Below are 19,253 nucleotides of genomic sequence, written 5' to 3' on the forward strand. Positions count from 1 at the left end.
GATCAATGATACGGAGAAAGTCTGATATTACTTGATTACTGATTCCCCCCACACACTCTCTCTCATTCACAGGACCATTTACAAAGTCCAGTCACTCAACCCTATCCAGAAGCTCTCAAGGTCCTACACTACTTCCTGCTAATATATGCCATTTAGCAGACGCTTTTATCCAAAGCGACTTACAGTCATGTGTGCATACATTCTACGTATGGGTGGTCCCGGGAATCGAACCCACTACCCTGGCGTTACAAGCGCCATGCTCTACCAACTCTGCTACAACAAGCTGATTAGAAGCAAAAAGCCTGAACCCCATGATGGTAAGTTTGCATATCCCTGCTGTACCCTACCGTGCTAAGACAATCTGACTCTAGAAGAGTATTAAGCTATTTTTAAATGGAATCCTCAAATCATTACTATCAGTAGTAACATAATAATAACAGGAATGGGAATTACATAGAATACTGCAAAGATAACAACAGCCACAACAACTTACTTTGTAGTCACGCATCCCATGCACATATGTCCACCCACATTTACAGACTGGAATAACACTGTTGAGGTGCAGGCAATATTTACTCCCTAAAGCGTGGGTCAGGCTGGCTAGCCAATCAGGACCTGGATAGAAAGCATGGCTATTGTCTGATTGGCTGAAGCCATGAGCTGGAGGAGATACTGATCTCTCAGGTGAGGGGGAGAAAGGGTGTGAATGGGTGAGTGCGGCTCCAGAAAGCAAATAAACAAATGCTCACACAAACGGAATGTAAGAGTGGTAATGAAATGAATTACAGCAGCAGTATTTTTATGATCCAGCAGATGACAGTAATCCAACAACTACTGAGCAGCCCAAATGAGTACAGGCAGGGGTGCAGGAGGTTTAGGTTTGAGATCAGCTGTGTAGTGTTAGGGCAAAAACCAAAACGTGGGGTCCGGAGGACCGAGTTCAGGAATGCTACTATAATCCAAATAGAGCAGCTTGAGTGCCATTACTCAGAGTTGAAGTCATTAAACACTGTTCAATGGTGCTCATTTAGTCTATTTAGATCAAAGTTGAATCAATGTCTTGCAAGATCACATATAAAATACAAATTAATTGTTATAACAGAACCGAATAGCATAGCAGGTCTATAACATTACTGTTACACCAAAAACACCTAATTTCTAATGAGATTTTAGGATGGTTAGCGGAAGCTGAATAGTGAAAGAAATCATATTGTAAGATTAAGTGTTTTTTCTTTCTAAACCCTATCACATGTTTCATATCTTTCCATATAAAGTTGAATTGAGATTTATTGTACTGCACAACTGGCATGTGATAAATACAATGTACTCTGTCAACCACTGGAGGGCACTGTTGCCTTTTTTCTTATTTTTTTTCTGTTGACTATTGCGAGAAAATGGAACATTCAGGAAGAGCCATTGAAATACATGTGAACCTGGAGCAGGGATATATAGAATAGAACATACAAATGGTTATCAAGCAATTTCTAAAGTAACCAACTGCTTTGGGAAACTCATTAATACTGTACTTTTTTTGTTTTTAATCAGCCTATTCATTCAGGTTAATGAAGTAAAATGGAAAAACAAGATTGCTTTGTGTGTATTTGTGCTTGACTCAAGACAATGAAACACTGTCCACCAGAGAGCTGTATTCATCTATAAATGAAGTGGCATCCTATTCTCGCCACAGATCAAACAACCACACTGAATGATCTAAGTCCTCTGGAGTAATTTAGTCCACTGATGGCACACTATTCCAGGATTTGGCCTCCATGCTCCATTAATGACTGTAATCCCTAAAGTGATCAACTTCACCACATAATGCCTTAACTTAATAACCATTAGCATAACTTACATTTTCACATGGAGAGCTTGGTAAGCCCTCGCTAACAGACATGCCAGAGCATCACAATCCCCTCCTACTTCCTACTGCTCTGTGGCACGCTGGATCAAAACACTGAAGCCATCTCTGTCACCTTAACGCTCTGTCTCTGACACACACATGATAAACCCACGCATAAACACACACACAGCAGGGCAAGGCAGGTAGATGATCTACCTCCCATCACAGACAAAGATTGTTGTAACATAATATGCTGGCAAAAAAATATGACTAAATCAGAGCTCAGATATAGAATGTTGTCATACATCATAAAGCTGCTTATGCGTGTCTGTTTTTATTATCAATAATGCTGTTTATTGCCGTCTGGTCTGTGTGATGCTATAGCTGAGCTCTGTAGGATTATCCTAATACGTTTCTGATTAGTGTAGCGTTAAAGGCCAGGACACAAGCTGGCCCACTGCTCTACATAGGTCAGCACAACCGTTTGATTGGCTGGGACGATTGCGGTTGGAGTCGCTATGGTGATGGTGCTGAGCTAGATGACCAGACAGTAGGAGCCATTATACATCACCCAGACAACCATAGCCAAGTGGCGGGAGACAGCACATACTGGGACCTTGGCTTGTGTGTGTGAAAGAGAGAGTGAGAGAGAGGGTACAAACTGTTGTGCTGTTTGAGAAACAGACGCCTCACAAGTCCTCAACTGGCAGCTTCAATAGTACCCGCAAAACACCAGTCTCAACGTCAACTGTGAAGAGGCGACTCCGGAATGCTGGCCTTCTAGGCAGAGTGGCAAAGAAAAATACATCTCAGACTGGCCAATAAAAAGAAAAGATTCTGTGGCACAGTTGGTAGAGCATGGCGCTTGTAACGCCAGGGTAGTGGGTTCGATTCCCGGGACCACCCATACGTAGAATGTATGCACACATGACTGTAAGTCGCTTTGGATAAAAGCGTCTGCTAAATGGCATATATATTATTATTATATATATTATTAGGATGGGCAAAAAACACAAACACTGGACAGAGGAACTCTGCCAACATCCCGGAGTCACCTCTTCACTGTTGACGTTGAGACTGGTGTTTTGCGGGAGCAATTTAATGAAGCTGCCAGTTGAGGACTTGTGAGGAGTCTGTTTCTCAAACTAGACACTAATGTACTTGTCCTCTTGCGCAGTTGTGCACCGGGGCCTCCCACTCCTCTTTCTATTATGGTTAGAGACAGTTTGCACTGTTCTGTGAAGGGAATAGTACACAGCGTTGTACCAGATCTTCAGTTTCTTGGCAATTTCTCGCACGGAATAGCCTTCATTCCCCAGAACAAGAATAGACTGACGAGTTTCAGAAGAAAGGTCTTTGTTTCTGACCATTTTGAGCCTGTAATCGAACCCACAAATGCTGATGCTCCAGATACTCAACTAATCTAAAGAAGGACAGTTTTATTGCTTCTTTAATCAGAAACAACAGTTTTCAGCTGTGCTAACATAATTACAAAAGGGTTTTCTAATGATCAATTAGCCTTTTAAAATGATAAACCTGGATTAGCTAACACAACGTGCCATTGGAACACAGGAGTGATGGCTGCTGATACACCTACGTAGATACTCCATTAAAAAAAATCTGCCATTTCCAGCTACAATAGTCATTTTCAACATTAACAATGTCTACACTGTATTTCTGATCAATTTGATGTTATTTTAATGAACAATTTTTCTTGCTTTTCTTTCAAAAACAAGGACATTTCTAAGTGACCCCAAACTTTTGAACGGAAGTCTATACATAAACAGCACCCGCATCAAATCTCAACTTACTTTCTCTAATACACACTCTGTCACTCAGATGCACACACAGAAGGTGAGCTGTCTGCGAAGAGATAAGAGACTCTGAAGGTGGAAATTAGTTTTGGCACCTGACTGCTTCATGTGACTAAATCCTCTCGTCATACAAACATGGACATAGAAGACATCCAGCAATCTGCTGTTAAGAGTACCTCTTTTTGTGTGAGTGCGTGTGTACATGCGTGTGTAGCTCATTTGTATAATGAAGGTCTCTGGTGACCATGAGGGGTAATTGGTGGCAGATAAACACTGGTTATTGAGCAGTGTGTGAATTCACCAATCGGAGAGGGATTTGCAATGTGTAGTTTAAAGAGTAATGGCTCTCGAGTTCCCTGAGAGACTTGCCAGAGCCATTAGCTGCTGTTCTGAGTCTGTGCCTTGGCTGTGTGTGTGTGCGCACGGGTGTCTGTGTGTGTGTTTTCCTACCTTGGCTCCCCTCCAAGCTTTGAGAGCTAATTGGAATTAGAATAACATTCCTCAAAGGCCATTCATTTAGTGAAAGGCTGAGTGCAAATGACTGAGCATGTTAGAAGCAGGAGAGCACTAACAATCGGCGCTAACACTTTTTATTCTGATTTTAATGAGGGGTAATCACTCGGCTGGAGAGCAAGAGGAATAAAAGCGGGGGAAAAAGACAAGGAGGAGGCAGCAATTATCTCATCTTTCAGTGATGAGTCATGGCCTTGTTTCGGCCACTCTGGGATGATTAGAGATGCACAGTTACAGCTTTAATTTATTACTGTAGAACTCACCATAGACACTATAGTACTAATGTCACTGCCACTATCCTATAGATGCTGCCACTATACTACAGATAATACTCTGAGTCAATATTCACGTAATAAGGAATTCCCCTTAACCACGTCCACAAATTGGGGAAAACAAACATTCTTTGCTATTGACCCCCATTGCAAAAGAGCCAACTTTGTAGTAGATTTTATGTTATACAGAAATAACAAAACATGCCAAAAAGCTGCTGTGTGGTTCAATGTATAAGTAACCAGGTCAAAACTACCGACATACGGTTCACAATGCTCCCATGTAGGGAAATGGAGCCTGCGAGAAGATTTTAACCACTATTAAAAACTGATTACCAACATAATTAGAGCAGCAAAAATAAATGTTTTGTCATACCTGTGGTATATGGTCTGATATACCACGGCTGTCAGCCAATCAGCATTCAGGGCTCGAGCCCACCACCCAGTTTATAACGAGTTATACTGTCACTATACTACAGATACTCCCACTATATTACTGGTACTGCCACTCTACTACATATAGTACATTATACAACAGGTGGTTCTAATCCTGAATGCTGACTGGTTAAAACCTCATTCCAGCTGGTGTCTATTCCACAAGTTACCACCAGCTAAATCTACAACGTTAAAATGTCTATTTACTCTGTTCCATCTGACTGCGCAATCCACTGTCCCATCAGGCCAGCCAATCTATTGTAACGGCTGTTTGAAGAAGAGGACCAAGGTGCAGCGTGGTACATGTTCATGATTTTTAATAAAACTGAACACTAGAACAAAAAATAACAAAGCGGAACAAACAAAAGAGTTCTGTCTGGTGTAGATACACAAAACAGAAAATCACTACCCACAAAACACAATCAGAGACAACGAGAGAGAAAAAAAATCCTGAAAATCACATTGTAGGATTTTTAATGAATGTATTTGCAAATTATGGTGGAAAATAAGTATTTGGTCAATAACAAAAGTTTCTCAATACTTTGTTATATACCCTTTGTTGGCAATGACAGAGGTCAAATGTTTTCTGTAAGTCTTCACAAGGTTTTCACACACTGTTCCTGGTATTTTGGCCCATTCCTCCATGCAGATCTCCTCTAGAGCAGTGATGTTTTGGGGCTGTTGCTGGGCAATAAGGACTTTCAACTCCCTCCAAAGATTTTCTATGGGGTTGAGATCTGGAGACTGGCTAGGCCACTCCAGGACCATGAAGTGCTTCTTACGAAGCCACTCCTTCGTTGCCCGGGCGGTGTGTTTGGGATCATTGTCATGCTGAAAGACCCAGCCACGTTTCAAATTCAATGCCCTTACTGATGGTAGGCTTTGTTACTTTGGTCCCAGCTCTCTGCAGGTCATTCACTTAGGTCCCACCGTGTGGTTCTGGGATTTTTGCTCACCGTTCTTGTGATAATTTTGACCCCACGGGGTGACATCTTGCGTGGAGCCCCAGATCGAGGGAGATTATCAGTGGTCTTGTATGTCTTCCATTTCCCAATAATTGCTCCCACATTTGATTTTTTCAAACCAAGCTGCTTACCTATTGCAGATTCAGTCTTCCCAGCCTGGTGCAGGTCAACAATTTTGTTTCTGGTGTCCTTTGACAGCTCTTTGGTCTTGCCCATAGTGGAGTTTGGAGTGTAACTGTTTGAGGTTATGGACAGGTGTCTTTTATACTGATAACAAGTTCAAACAGTTGCCATTAATACTGGTAACGAGTGGAGGACAGAGGAGCCTCTTAAAGAAGAAGTTACAGGTCTGTGAGAGCCAGAAATCTTGCTTGTTTGTAGGTGACCAAATACTTATTTTCCACCATAATTTGCAAATAAATTCATAAAAAATCCTACAATGTAATTTTCTGGATTTGTTTTTCATTTTGTCTGTCATAGTTGATGAAAATTACATATCTCTCATCTTTTTTGGGGTTGGCGCCTTTGGTTGTGCCGTGGCGGAGAGGGGGGGCGCCATCTCAGGATGGTAAATTGGTGGTTGAAGATATCCCTCTAGTGGTGTGGGGGCTGTGCTTTGGCAAAGTGGGTGGGGTTATATGCTTCCTGTTAGGCCCTGTCCGGGGGTGTCCTCGGATGGGGCCACAGTGTCTCCTGACCCCTCCTGTCTCAGCCTCCAGTATTTATGCTGCAGTAGTTTTTGTCGGGGGGCTAGGGTCAGTTTGTTATATCTGGAGTACTTCTCCTGTCCTATTCGGTGTCCTGTGTGAATTTAAGTGCGCTCTCTCATTCCCTCTTTCTTTCTCTCTCTCTCGGAGGACCTGAACCCTAGGACCATGCCTCAGGACTACCTGACATGAGGACTCCTTGCTGTCCCCAGTCCACCTGGCCGTGCTGCTGCTCCAGTTTCAACTGTTCTGCCTGCGGCTATGGAACCTTGACCTGTTCACTGTGGTTACTATTATTTGACCATGCTGGTCATTTATGAACATTTGAACATCTTGTCCATGTTCTGTTATAATCTCCACCCGGCACAGCCAGAAGAGGACTGGCCACCCCTCATAGCCTGGTTCCTCTCTAGGTTTCTTCATAGGTTTTGGGCTTTCTAGGGAGTTTTGCCTAGCCCCCGTGCTTCTACACCTGCATTGCTTGCTGTTTGGGGTTTTAGGCTGTGTTTCTGTATAGCAATTTGATATATCAGCTAATGTAAGGGCTATATAAATAAGTTTGAAAGAGAGAGATGGATAAAGATTGCAGATGATATGGAGCATTGACTGTAGGCAGGCCCAGGGTCTGCCCCCATCTTCACTCCTGATGGATTGAACAAATTTGCACTCACTTTTTTCTGTGGGAACTGGGAAGCAACTGCAGTGAAGCCTATCATTACAACCATTATTATCTGGGTGATTTTTTTTTCCTGGACGCACTGGTGCTCCCAAAATAAAATGTCAGGTTGCACAAAAAAATATCTAGTCACATATGCGACCAAAATAGAGCCCTGCCTACACTAATATCACCTAATTTTAAAATACTTAGCCTGTACAACCCTCGTCTTTTTGGAAATTCTACTAAAATCTGACTGCGGACAATGTCATAAGAATTTCCAATGTCCCTGTTCTTCCATGGCCTATCACGACTCAGGACTTGATCCAGATGCAGACACGAGAGGCAGATAGTGCAGTTCTCAGATTATTTATTATAAACATGGGGCAGGCAAGGATTCGTGATCAGGTCAGTCAGGCAGGTACAGGACGGCAGGCAAGCTCGAGGTCAGGGCAGGCAGGCAGAATGGGCAGAACTAGAGAAACAGGAAGGCGGGAAAGATGAAAAAAATCTACCAGCCAATCAGAATTCTTACCAGCCAATACATTTACTCGCCATAACACAAAAACAGGTTTCGGATTGTCCCCAGTTTTTTTCTCTCCAGGTTTTCACTCTGAAACGTATACTTTTTTAATCAAATAAAATGGTATGTTCCAAGGAAGGCGGGAAAGAACGCTGTTAAGATGAACTGGCAACAGAAACAGAACACAGGTATAAATACACAGGGGATAATAGGTGACACCTGGAGGGGGGTGGAGACAAGCACAAAGACAGGTGAAACATGGCTTGCATATTCACCAGACATGTCACCATTTGAGCATGTTTGGGATGCTCTGGAGCAACAGTGTGTTCCAGTTCCCGCCAATATCCATGAACTCCGCATAGCCATTGAAGAGTGGGACAACATTCCACAGGCCACAATCAACAGCCTGATCAACTCCTTGCGAAGGAAATGTGTCGTGCTGCATGTGAAATCAATAGATTAGGGCCTAATGAATGTATTTCAATTGATTCATTTCCTTATATGAACTGTTTGTAAAATCTTTGAAATTGAAGTGATAAAATGTGCAAACATTTGGTATGCATGCAAAGGGTACATCCTACACCAGGCCTGAGCAATTATTTTCCATGGAGGGACACATTAGAATATATTTTTGCCATCGCGGGCCAGAATCATATTACAGGTTTATACATCATGTGTATGACTGTGACAGATATACCTACTGTAAATTACATCCAGATATGCTACTTTTTTTTAAACACGCCCAGGAACAAACCACATCCATGTTCTCCTTTTGGTAGGTATTTAAATGATTAAACATACAATGAACTACACGGAGGAAAAAGTACACTGCATTCAGCACCACAAACAGAACTCGTTAACGGGTATGCACAAAAACACAAGAGAGAGCTCAACATTACATTTAAACTACTCAATCAGTGTGAGGAGCTAAGTCTCTGATGGGCATTGCCTAGAGCAGTGAAGTCAGGTATAGGTTCTGAAGTCGCTATGCACAGGCTTGCTGACATAGCCTGGTTCCTCTCTAGGTTTCTTCCTAGGTTTTGGCCTTTCTAGGGAGTTTTTTCCTAGCCACCGTGCTTCTACACCTGCATTGCTTGCTGTTTGGGGTTTTAGGCTGGGTTTCTGTACAGCACTTTGAGATATCAGCTGATGTACAAAGGGCTATATATTTTTTTTTTTTTTGATTTGAGTCAGTAAGAGATGATCTGTGCTTTGACTTTTTGAAAATGTCTGTTCACATACCTAGGTTGACCCAAACAGTACAAACATCTTCTGAGCATGACTCCTAATCTTTGGAAAGTTTTGTTCATCGAGAGATGCATAGAACCTTGTCAGTGACGTTGTTTTGAATAGTTCTCCAATCGCGGCATCAGACTGAAGATCGATGAGCTCAAGTTGCAGGTCAGTGGGAGCATTATCCACATTGAAGGTGAAAGGAGAGGAAACTCACCGTTCAAAGCACGCAGCAGCGATGTATACTTCTCCCGCTGGTCATCTGATAGGGAACAGACTAGAAGTGTCAGAAGGTGGGTGAGATCGTTGGCTTCTACTTGGCTGGTCAGGAGGAGAAATTTTCCCTTGAAGACTTTGACAACACCATAGTACCCTCCAAGCTCGTCATCAAGCTCGAGACCCTGGGTCTCGACCCCGCCCTGTGCAACTGGGTACTGGACTTCGACGGGCCGCCCCCAGGTGGTGAGGGTTGGCAACAACATCTCCTCCCCGCTGATCCTCAACACGGGGGCCCCACAAGGGTGCATTCTGAGCCCTCTCCTGTACTCCCTGTTCACCCACGACTGCGTGGCCACGCACGCCTCCAACTCAATCATCAAGTTTGCGGACGACACAACAGTGGTAGGCTTGATTACCAACAACAACGAGACGGCCTACAGGGAGGAGGTGAGGGCCCTCGGAGTGTGGTGTCAGGAAAATAACCTCACACTCAACGTCAACAAAACTAAGGAGATGATTGTGGACTTCAGGAAACAGCAGAGGGAACACCCCCTATCCACATCGATGGAACAGTAGTGGAGAGGGTAGTAAGTTTTAAGTTCCTCGGCGTACACATCACAGACAAACTGAATTGGTCCACCCACACAGACAGCATCGTGAAGAAGGCGCAGCAGCGCCTCTTCAACCTCAGGAGGCTGAAGAAATTCGGCTTGTCACCAAAAGCACTCACAAACTTCTACAGATGCACAATCGAGAGCATCCTGGCGGGCTGTATCACCGCCTGGTACGGCAACTGCTCCGCCCTCAACAGTAAGGCTCTCCAGAGGGTAGTGAGGTCTGCACAACGCATCACCGGGGGCAATCTACCTGCCCTCCAGGACACCTACACCATCCGATGTTACAGGAAGGCCATAAAGATCATCAAGGACATCAACCACCCGAACCACTGCCTGTTCACCCCGGTATCATCCAGAAGGCGAGGTCAGTACAGGTGCATCAAAGCTGGGACCGAGAGACTGAAAAACAGCTTCTATCTCAAGGCCATCAGACTGTTAAACAGCCACCACTAACATTGAGTGGCTGCTGCCAACACACTGTCATTGACACTGACCCAACTCCAGCCACTTTAATAATGGGAATTGATGGGAAATGATGTAAATATATCACTAGCCACTTTAAACAATGCTACCTTATATAATGTTACTTACCCTACATTATTCATCTCATATGCATACGTATATACTGTACTCTACATCATCGACTGCATCCTTATGTAATACATGTATCACTAGCCACTTTAACTATGCCACTTTGTTTACTTTGTCTACATACTCATCTCATATGTATATACTGTACTCGATACCATCTACTGTATGCTGCTCTGTACCATCACTCATTCATATATCCTTATGTACATATTCTTTATCCCCTTACACTGTGTATAAGACAGTAGTTTTGGAATTGTTAGTTAGATTACATGTTGGTTATCACTGCATTGTCGGAACTAGAAGCATAAGCATTTCGCTACACTCGCATTAACATCTGCTAACCATGTGTATGTGACAAATAAAATTAGATTTGATTTGATTTGAAAGGCTGTACATATGATGTGCAAAAAGGCCCTTGCCTTGTAGTTTGGAATTGAATTAATTCATGAGGGCCAAGGTGAAGGCAAAATCAGCCAACCATTCTTTATCTTGCAGTTGAGGGATATCCACATATTTTCCTTTCATTTGCAAAAACTCAGCAATCTCCGACTTCAGGTCCCACACCATTGTAAGCACCTCCAAACTCAGCCATCTCACGTTTGTGTGGTAGGGGAGATCTGCATGACCCGACTCTCTTCCCACAGACAAACTGCCTGTGGTTTAAAGATTTTGCTCTTATGAAGTTTACCACTTCAGTTACTGTATCCACAACATGGCTAATTTTCAGAACACATTCACAGCACCTCCTGATAACGCAATGCAAGAAGATAATTTTCCCATTTTGTATCCTTTTCAAAAGGCCAACGTTTTTTCCTGTCAAGCTTGGGCACCAATCAGTGGTCACACTGGATAACTTTTCAAAACTCAGTCACAGCTTTGCCATACACTTATTAACCTCCTCCAATAAATCTTTCCCTGTGGTTGTGCTCTTCATTGACTGCATTGAAGCAAGCTCCTCTGTAATTTCAAAGTCTGGGAAATCAACAACTGCTCCGTGTCACACGCATCACTGCTCTCATCCAGGGCCAAGGAGAAATAGGTGATATCTTTTACCTCGTCTTTCAACTGTTCTATATTCTCTGCGATGTCCTCAACACGCCGCGTCACTGTTCGTCGTGACAGTGAAACTATTTCAAACAACTCATTCTTGCCGGGGAAAAGCATTGCTGCAGAGGCAATTAAACATTGAATGAATTCGACCTCAGTGAATGGCTTGCTATGTTTAGCAATTTTGTGGGACTAGCTCTCGTAACTCCGTCGTTTTCTGAATGCAGTTTTGTGAAACGCCCTTGCTGCTTTTGCAACTGAGAAGGCAACTCTTTCGATGCACTTGCCCTCTGCTCAGAAGACATATTCCTATATTTCTCTGCATGCCTCGCCTGGAAGTGTCGGGACAAGTTATATTCTTTCAAGACAGCAATGCTCTCTTTGCACACTAAGCACACAGCTTTCCCTGATACCTCAAAATCTATTGATATCCACTCTTGCTGGAACACCCTACATTCATCGTCTACTTTTGTTTTCTTTTAACTCATTTACTAGCTAGCTACTATTTGTAACTGTGACGTGTGTGTCAGCCTGTCAGTCCCTGTCTATCCTTGTGCAGTTATCTATATGTGCCTTCAAAATAAATGTCCCACAAATGGTGGAAGTTGAATCATTACACAAACTTCCAACTTGATTCAATACAGCCCGCGGAATCATGCTCAGATCACATCATTGGGCTTTTAATTTGAATAACATACGCGTTTTTCAAAAGTTGACTTTCGCAAATTATTTTTGTAATCTGAACATGATTCCGTGGGCCGTATTGAATCAAGTTTGAAGTTTCCTCACCTGTTGATCTTATTTAAAAATGTAAACTAAACTTGACAGCCCTGATTGCTAGGGTCATTTTAAGATGACAGGCTTGAAAATTCATTCAGCCATTTTGGCAGTTACTCACTACCCAAACCAGACACAACAGGACAAGAGATCTCCTACTGCGATCTAGTGGAGGAACTTGGAATCAGACCGGGAATATATTAACATCAATAAATAGGTAGAAAAATTGTTCCTGTAAGACGAAACATTACTATGAATGAGGGTTTTAGCACCAGGATGGGAGAGGGAGGACCTGGTGACGCCAGAGTTCCTCTGTCCAGTGTGTGTTCTTTTGCGCATCTTTTATTTTTATTGGCCAGTCTGAGATATGGCTTTTTCTTTCCAACTCTGCCTAGAAGGCCAGCATCCCGGAGTCTCCTATTCACTGTTGACGTTGACACTGGTGTTTTGAGGGGACTACGACGAGTTTCAGAAGAAAGGTCTTTGTTTCTGGCTATTTTGAGCCTGTAATCGAACCCACAAATGCTGATGCTCCAGATACTCAACTAGTCTAAAGGCAGACAGTTGTATTGCTTTTTTAAATCAGAACAGTTTTCAGCTGTGCTAACAATTTCAAAATGTTTTCTATTGATCAATTAGCCTTTTAAAATTATAAACTTGGATGAGCTAACGCAACATGCCATTGGAACACAGGTGGTTGCTGATAATGGGCCTCTGTACGCCTATGTAGATATTCCATTAAACATCAGCAGTTTCCAGCTATAATAGTCATTTACAACATTAACAATGCCTACACTATTTCTGATCAATTTTATGTTATTTCAAAGGACAAAAGTGTTTTTCTTTAAAAAAAACAAGGACATTTCTAAGTAACCCCAAACTTTTCAACAGTAGTGTACAACGGGAAGATCGCGGCTGGGCTTCCCTTTGTAGTCCATAATAATTTGCAAGTCCGACGAGCGTCAGAGCCGGTGTAGTAGGATTCAATCTTAGTCCTGTATTTACACGTTGCCTGTTTGATTGGTCGTCTGACAGTATAGCGGGATTTCTAATATTAGAGTCCCGCTCCTTGAAAGCGGCAGCTCTACCAATTTAGCTCAGTGAGGATGTTTGCAGTAATCCATGGCTTCTGGTTGGGGTATGTACGTACGAACGCTATGGGGACGACGTAATTGATGCACTTATTGACTAATGTGGTATACTCCTCAATGCCATTTGATGAATTCCGGAACATATATTTCAGTCCGTCTGAGCAAAACAGTTCTTTAGATTAGCATCTGCATCATCTGACCACTTCCGTATTGAACGAGTCACTGGTACTTCCTTCTTTAGTTTTAGCTTGTTAGCAGGAATCAGGAGGATAGAATTATGGTCAGATTTGCCAAATGGAGGTCGAGGGAGAGCTTTGTACCCATCTCTGTGTGTAGAGTGAAGGTGGTCTAGAGTTTATCCCTATGGTTGCACCATGCTGGTAGAAATGAGGTAAAATGGTTAAGTTTTCCTGCATTAAATTCCCCGGGCCACTAGGAGCGCCGCCTCTGGATTAGCATTTTCTTGTTTGCTTATGGCCTTATATAGCTCGTTGAATGTAGTCTTAGTGCCAGCAGCGGTTTGTGAAGTTAAATAGACAGCTACAAAAAATATAAATGAATACTTTTGGCAAATAGTGTGGTCAGCTTATCATGATACTCTACCTCAGAGTAAAGGTTTTTCGCAAAACTTGAGACTTATTTATTAGATTTCGAGCACCAGCTGTAATTGACAAATACACAGACCATCACCCCTTGTCTTACCGGAGGTAGCTGTTCTGTCTTGCCAATGCATGGAAAATACAGTAAACTGTCCAAGAGGGATGGGTAGCCTCCCATTCAATATTGATAAGTTGGTTAATTGCATAAATAGTGAGCAAGTTTACAGTTGCAGACACAACTAAGTGGCTGCAACTGTAAATTAGCTTTTCATCAGTTTAACAATGAAGCATTGATTGTGACGCTGCTACTTAAACATAGCTAGCCAGCTAGACACATGGTGCTAGCTAATTACTGTTTTGTCTAAATTACACTATAGTGATGTGGAAATATGACAATGCTGAAGTACGCAAATAATTAATAGGAAACAACTGCCATCATGCCTATGATGTGGTCAAATTTACTTGAGAGATAAAAGTTGCTGTTAGCTTGCCAAGTCCGTAGAAAATAGCTAGCAATGCTAATGTTAGCTAGCTAAAATTTGGTGGGGACACAACAATGACGACAAAAGATTTTCCAATTGATTATATTCCTTCCTTTGAAATGGCATCTCCCGCAGATGGTCTCAGAACCCTGTGGCTATATCATAATGGGACGCCGGACTATCAAGTCTTAGCGTCTGTGGACTATAATGTACGCCTAAAGTGTCAATTGTAGTCCACAGACGCCGAGTCCAAACACACACCTCCCCACAATTCCCAACCAACGCAGCTCCAGTTTCCTCTACTCATTTGAATGCTTTGACAGTTGACAGTTGGAGAAATTGCTTGAGCTGCCCTGAGAATTTGAAAAGAATGAAAGCGATCCAATATTCTAGAAAACTGATGTGCGTGAGCATACAGGTTTTGGACTATGATAAACACTTGACTCTGTACACTGCCAACAGGAATGGAATGTCAATTATGACCAGTCGTGGCCAGCAGCAGTATAGGACGATATACAGTGCATTCAGATAGTATTCAGAACCTTTCCCTTTTCTACATTTTGTTACGTTACAGTCTTATTCTAAAAGGGATTAAATCAAAATAATTGATCAATCTACCCACAATAACCAATAATGAGAAAACAAAAACAGGTTTAGAAATATTTGCAAATGTATTACAAATAAAAAAATTAAATACCTTATTTACATAAGTATTCAGACCCTTTGCGATGAGAATCAAAATTGGAGCTCAAGTGCATCCTGTTTGCATTGATCATCCTTGAGATGTTCTACAACTTGATTGGGAGGTGGAAATTAAATTAATTGGATATGATTTGGAAAAGCACACCTGTCTATATAAAAGGTCCCACAGTTGAAAGTGCATGTCAGAGCAAAAACCAACCAATGAGGTCGAAGGAATTGTCCATAAGAGCTCCAAGACAGGATTGTGTTGAGGCACAGATCTAGGGAAGAGTACCAAAACATTTCAGCAGCATTGAAGGTCCCCAAGAGCACATTGACCTGCATCACTCTTAAATTGAAGAAGTTTGGAACCACCAAGACTCTTCCAAGAGACTCATCCAAACTGAGCAATCGGGGGAGAAGCGCCTTGGTCAGGGAGGTGACCAAGAACCCGATGGTCACTCTGACAGAGCTCCAGAGTTCCTCTGTGGAGATGGGAGAACCTTCTAGAAGGAAACACTCTCTGCAGCACTTCACCAATCAGGCCTTTATGGTAGATTGGCCAGACGGAAGCCACTCCTCAGTAAAAGGCACGACAGCCCTCTTGGAGTTAGCCAAAAGGCACCTAAACTCTTTGGTACGAATGCCAAGCGTCACATCTGGCAGAAACCTGGCACCATCCCTATGGTGAAGCATGGTCATTAAGCATCATGCTGTGGGGATGTTGTTCAGCGGCAGGGACTGGAAGACTAGTCAGGATCAAGGGAAAGATGAACGGAGCAAAGTACAGAGAGATCCTTGATGAAAATCATCTCCAGAGCTTTCAGGATCTCAGACTGGGGCTAAGGTTTACATTCCAACAAGACAATGACACTAAGCACACAGCCAAAATAACTCAGGAGTGGCTTTGGGACAAGTCTCAATATTCTTGAGTGGCCCAGCCAGATCCCGAACTTGAAGCCGATTGAACATCTCTGGAGAGACCTGAAAACAGCTGTGCCTCGACACTCCCCATCCAACCTGACAGAGCTTGAGAAGATCTGGGATAAACTCACCAAAAATAGGTGTGCCAAGATGTGAGGCTGTAATCGCTGACAAAGGTGCTTTAAAGTACTGAGTAAAGGGTCTGAATACTTATGTAAATGCAATATCAGTTTATTTTTGCACTGTCATTATGGTGTTTGAATTGGAGGTAATTTTTAAAAATCCATTTTAGAATAAGGCTGCAATGTAACAAAATGTGGAAAAAGTCAAGGGGTCTTGAATACTTTCTGAATGCACTGTACGCAAATAACAGATTAACAGTCATTGGTCAAGTTTAATCAGATCAACATGCGGCGGGCCAAAAACTCCATCCCACCTGAACAGACCAAAATTCCAGGAAATTAGGCTCTTACACAGAATTATCATTATTTCGATCTTGTGTTTTTATCTGCACTGCCCCTTCAATGGCAACGGGAGGAAGTGACATTCTGACAGTAGTTTAAGATCAAGTTGCACATTTATTTTATCAGAATCAGAGTAGTATGTAAATGAGGTCTGATCTGTGAGGGTGTAATCCCGCTGCTGTGTGCAATCCTATAAAAAAGTATCTGAGATTACTTTGAGATTAGTGATGTCACGTGCAGATATTCCACCGATTAAAACCCTCGAAATCTGGGCTCTGGGGAGGGTCTGCTGGGCTCAGCCGTTGGCGATTATTTCCCAAAACATAATTAACAAAGGTTTTACATGATTTAGACCAAGGGTTCCAAACTTTTCTAGTCCAGGGACCCTCGCCGCCCAGGCAAACCGGAAACCCAGGGAGACGCATCATGTTCGACCAAATTCTTTCTTGCACATTTGGCCTTATCAGGTGAATGACAAAGGCGAGTAGATGAGAGCAACATTTTAAAATGAATAGATTTGGAAGACAGTTTCATTATTCTGACCTCCCTACAGTTAATTGGAAGATGAAGTGTAAAATAAAAATATATATTGTTAGCTAGAAAGGTATCTTGATGGCGTAGAGAACACTTTGCTGTTTTAAAGCACATTTTCAGCATTTTCTATGCATTTTGCCATGGCTAATGCACCTAAAGGTCTCTCAGACCACGAGAAACAAGATTCTCTAGTCTGATGAAACCAACATTGAACTCTTTGGATTGAATGCCAAGCATCACGTCTGGAGAAAACCTGGCACTATTCCTACAGTGAAGCGTGGTGGCAGCATCATGCTGTGGGGAAGTTTTTCAGCAGCAGGGACTGGGAGACTAGTCAGGATCGAGGGAAAGAAGAAACGGAGCAAGTACATAGAGATCCTTAATGAAAACCTGCTCCTGAGCACTCAGGACGAAGTTTCACCTTCCAACAGGACAACAACCCTAAGCACACACAGGAGTGGCTTTGGAACAAATCTCTAAATGTCCTCGAGTGGCACAGCTAGAGTCCGGACTTGAACCTGATCTAACATCTCTGGAGAGACCTGAAAATATCTCTCATCCAGCCTGACAGAGCTGGAGAGGATCTGCAGAAAAGAATGGGAGAAACTCCCCAAATACAGGTGTGCCAAGCTTGTAACGTTATACCTAAGAAAATTTGAGTCTGTAATCGCTGCCAAATGTGCTTCAACAAAGTACTGAGTAAAAGGTTCTTAATACTTACGTAAATACAATATTTCCTTTTTTATTTTATTTGTAATAAATGTGCTAGCAAAAATAACCGTTTTTGCTTCGTTATTATGGGGTATTTGTGTAGATTAATGAGGGGGGAAAAAACAATGTAATACATTTTAAAATAAGGCTGTAACGTAACAAAATTTGGAAAAAGTCAAAAAAGGTCTGAACATTTTCTGAATACAATGTATGTCAGGGCTTTGTCAGTATACTCATGAATAGCAATGGGTGAGAAGAGTGGCATAGAGGGTCAGGTATATGGAGTGGTAGGGTTTGTGTTGTGCGCTCAATGTATTTGTGATATTCTCTGCATTTTTGCCTCTGTAGTTTAGAGATATTTCTTAGCCTCCCTCTTTAAGACTCTAAAGAAGCGATTAGTATTGAGTGATTAGCAACTTTTCTGAAATTAAGGTACGCAATCCCTGCCTGCTCCCACAATCCTCTTCTGCTCCAAAAAGCCTTCTGACAGTGGACCAGTTAATGACAACATAATTCTCACAGGCAGCTGATTACACTAATCACCCCAGTAGTGAAGAAATGAGAAAAGAGAGATGAGATGAAAGAGGAGAAAAGAGGGATAGAGAGAGTGAAGAGGTCATTAACATTCACATCAGTGTTAATTTTCTCTCAGTCTCTCTGATGCGCTCCTTTTCTCTGACATTAACACGGAAATGTTCGCACATGAGCCGACATTCACACAGTATATGGCATCATAATTAGCTTCATAAAACAGAAAATATAGATATGATTTTATATGGCTCATGAGATGCGTCTCAGACTGAGGTGCTTGATTAAGATGAGAATTTTAAATGATCTGTTGCAGTTGACTAAATTAGGCTTTTGGGGATTGACTTAAAATTAAGTGGTTATTGTTGAAGGGTGTCGAGCAGTGGTTGCTTCTCGGGGATTTAGAGGGCTCTGCACACATTTTTTCTTTCCCTGAAATATTGTTGGTAATTTCACATGAACGTACACACATCTGGTGCACACACATACAAAAACACACCACACACACTCCCCCTTCACAGCCGGCAGCCAGACGGTAACACACACATACCACACAGTAGTTTTTCCACCTTTATCTCTATCCCATTGAATAACTGATGCTTTCCATTTTCCATGCGAGGGATTACTACGCAGAATCCCTGCTGCTGATTATCCTGTGTGTTGACAGGACTGAGTTGTGCCATCTGCCGTGTGGGGAGGTGTGGCGGCAGGAATGGAGGGAGGAGGTGGAGGGGATGCAAGACAGGTGTACAGACCCAGGCAGGTGTTTCTGTCAGATACCTGCAGCTCAAACAGCACTGATCAGGCGTAGTATGGCTCAGCGCCTCAGGCTGGGAGACAGAGGCAAACTCATTAGCCTGCTAACACACACACTGTCACAGTGCTACTGACTGAACACCACAGCAGAGAGGGCAGTACATATGAATGGGAAAGATGAGAGTAGAGAGAGGGAAGGTGAGGCGAGAACTGCACAGCAGCTCAGAGCACCGCGATCCTACATCTAGATGTTTAATGGGTTCTGTTCTGTCCATTTA

The 19,253-nt window shown here is 42.6% G+C and overlaps 1 protein-coding gene across 1 annotated transcript in view; it reads right to left on the bottom strand.

The window, feature by feature from the left end:
* Positions 1-7,551: 7,551 nt before the first annotated feature.
* LOC118357988 (transducin-like enhancer protein 1) overlaps positions 7,552-19,253 on the bottom strand; it is a 67,437-nt gene continuing 55,735 nt past the window's right edge. The window contains exon 21 of the mRNA XM_035735301.2: positions 7,552-7,673. The gene's annotated coding sequence lies outside the window, so the exon portion shown is untranslated. The remainder of the gene's footprint in view (positions 7,674-19,253) is intronic.

This window comes from Oncorhynchus keta, chromosome 25 (genome assembly GCF_023373465.1).
Source record: "Oncorhynchus keta strain PuntledgeMale-10-30-2019 chromosome 25, Oket_V2, whole genome shotgun sequence".
NCBI lineage: Eukaryota > Metazoa > Chordata > Actinopteri > Salmoniformes > Salmonidae > Oncorhynchus > Oncorhynchus keta.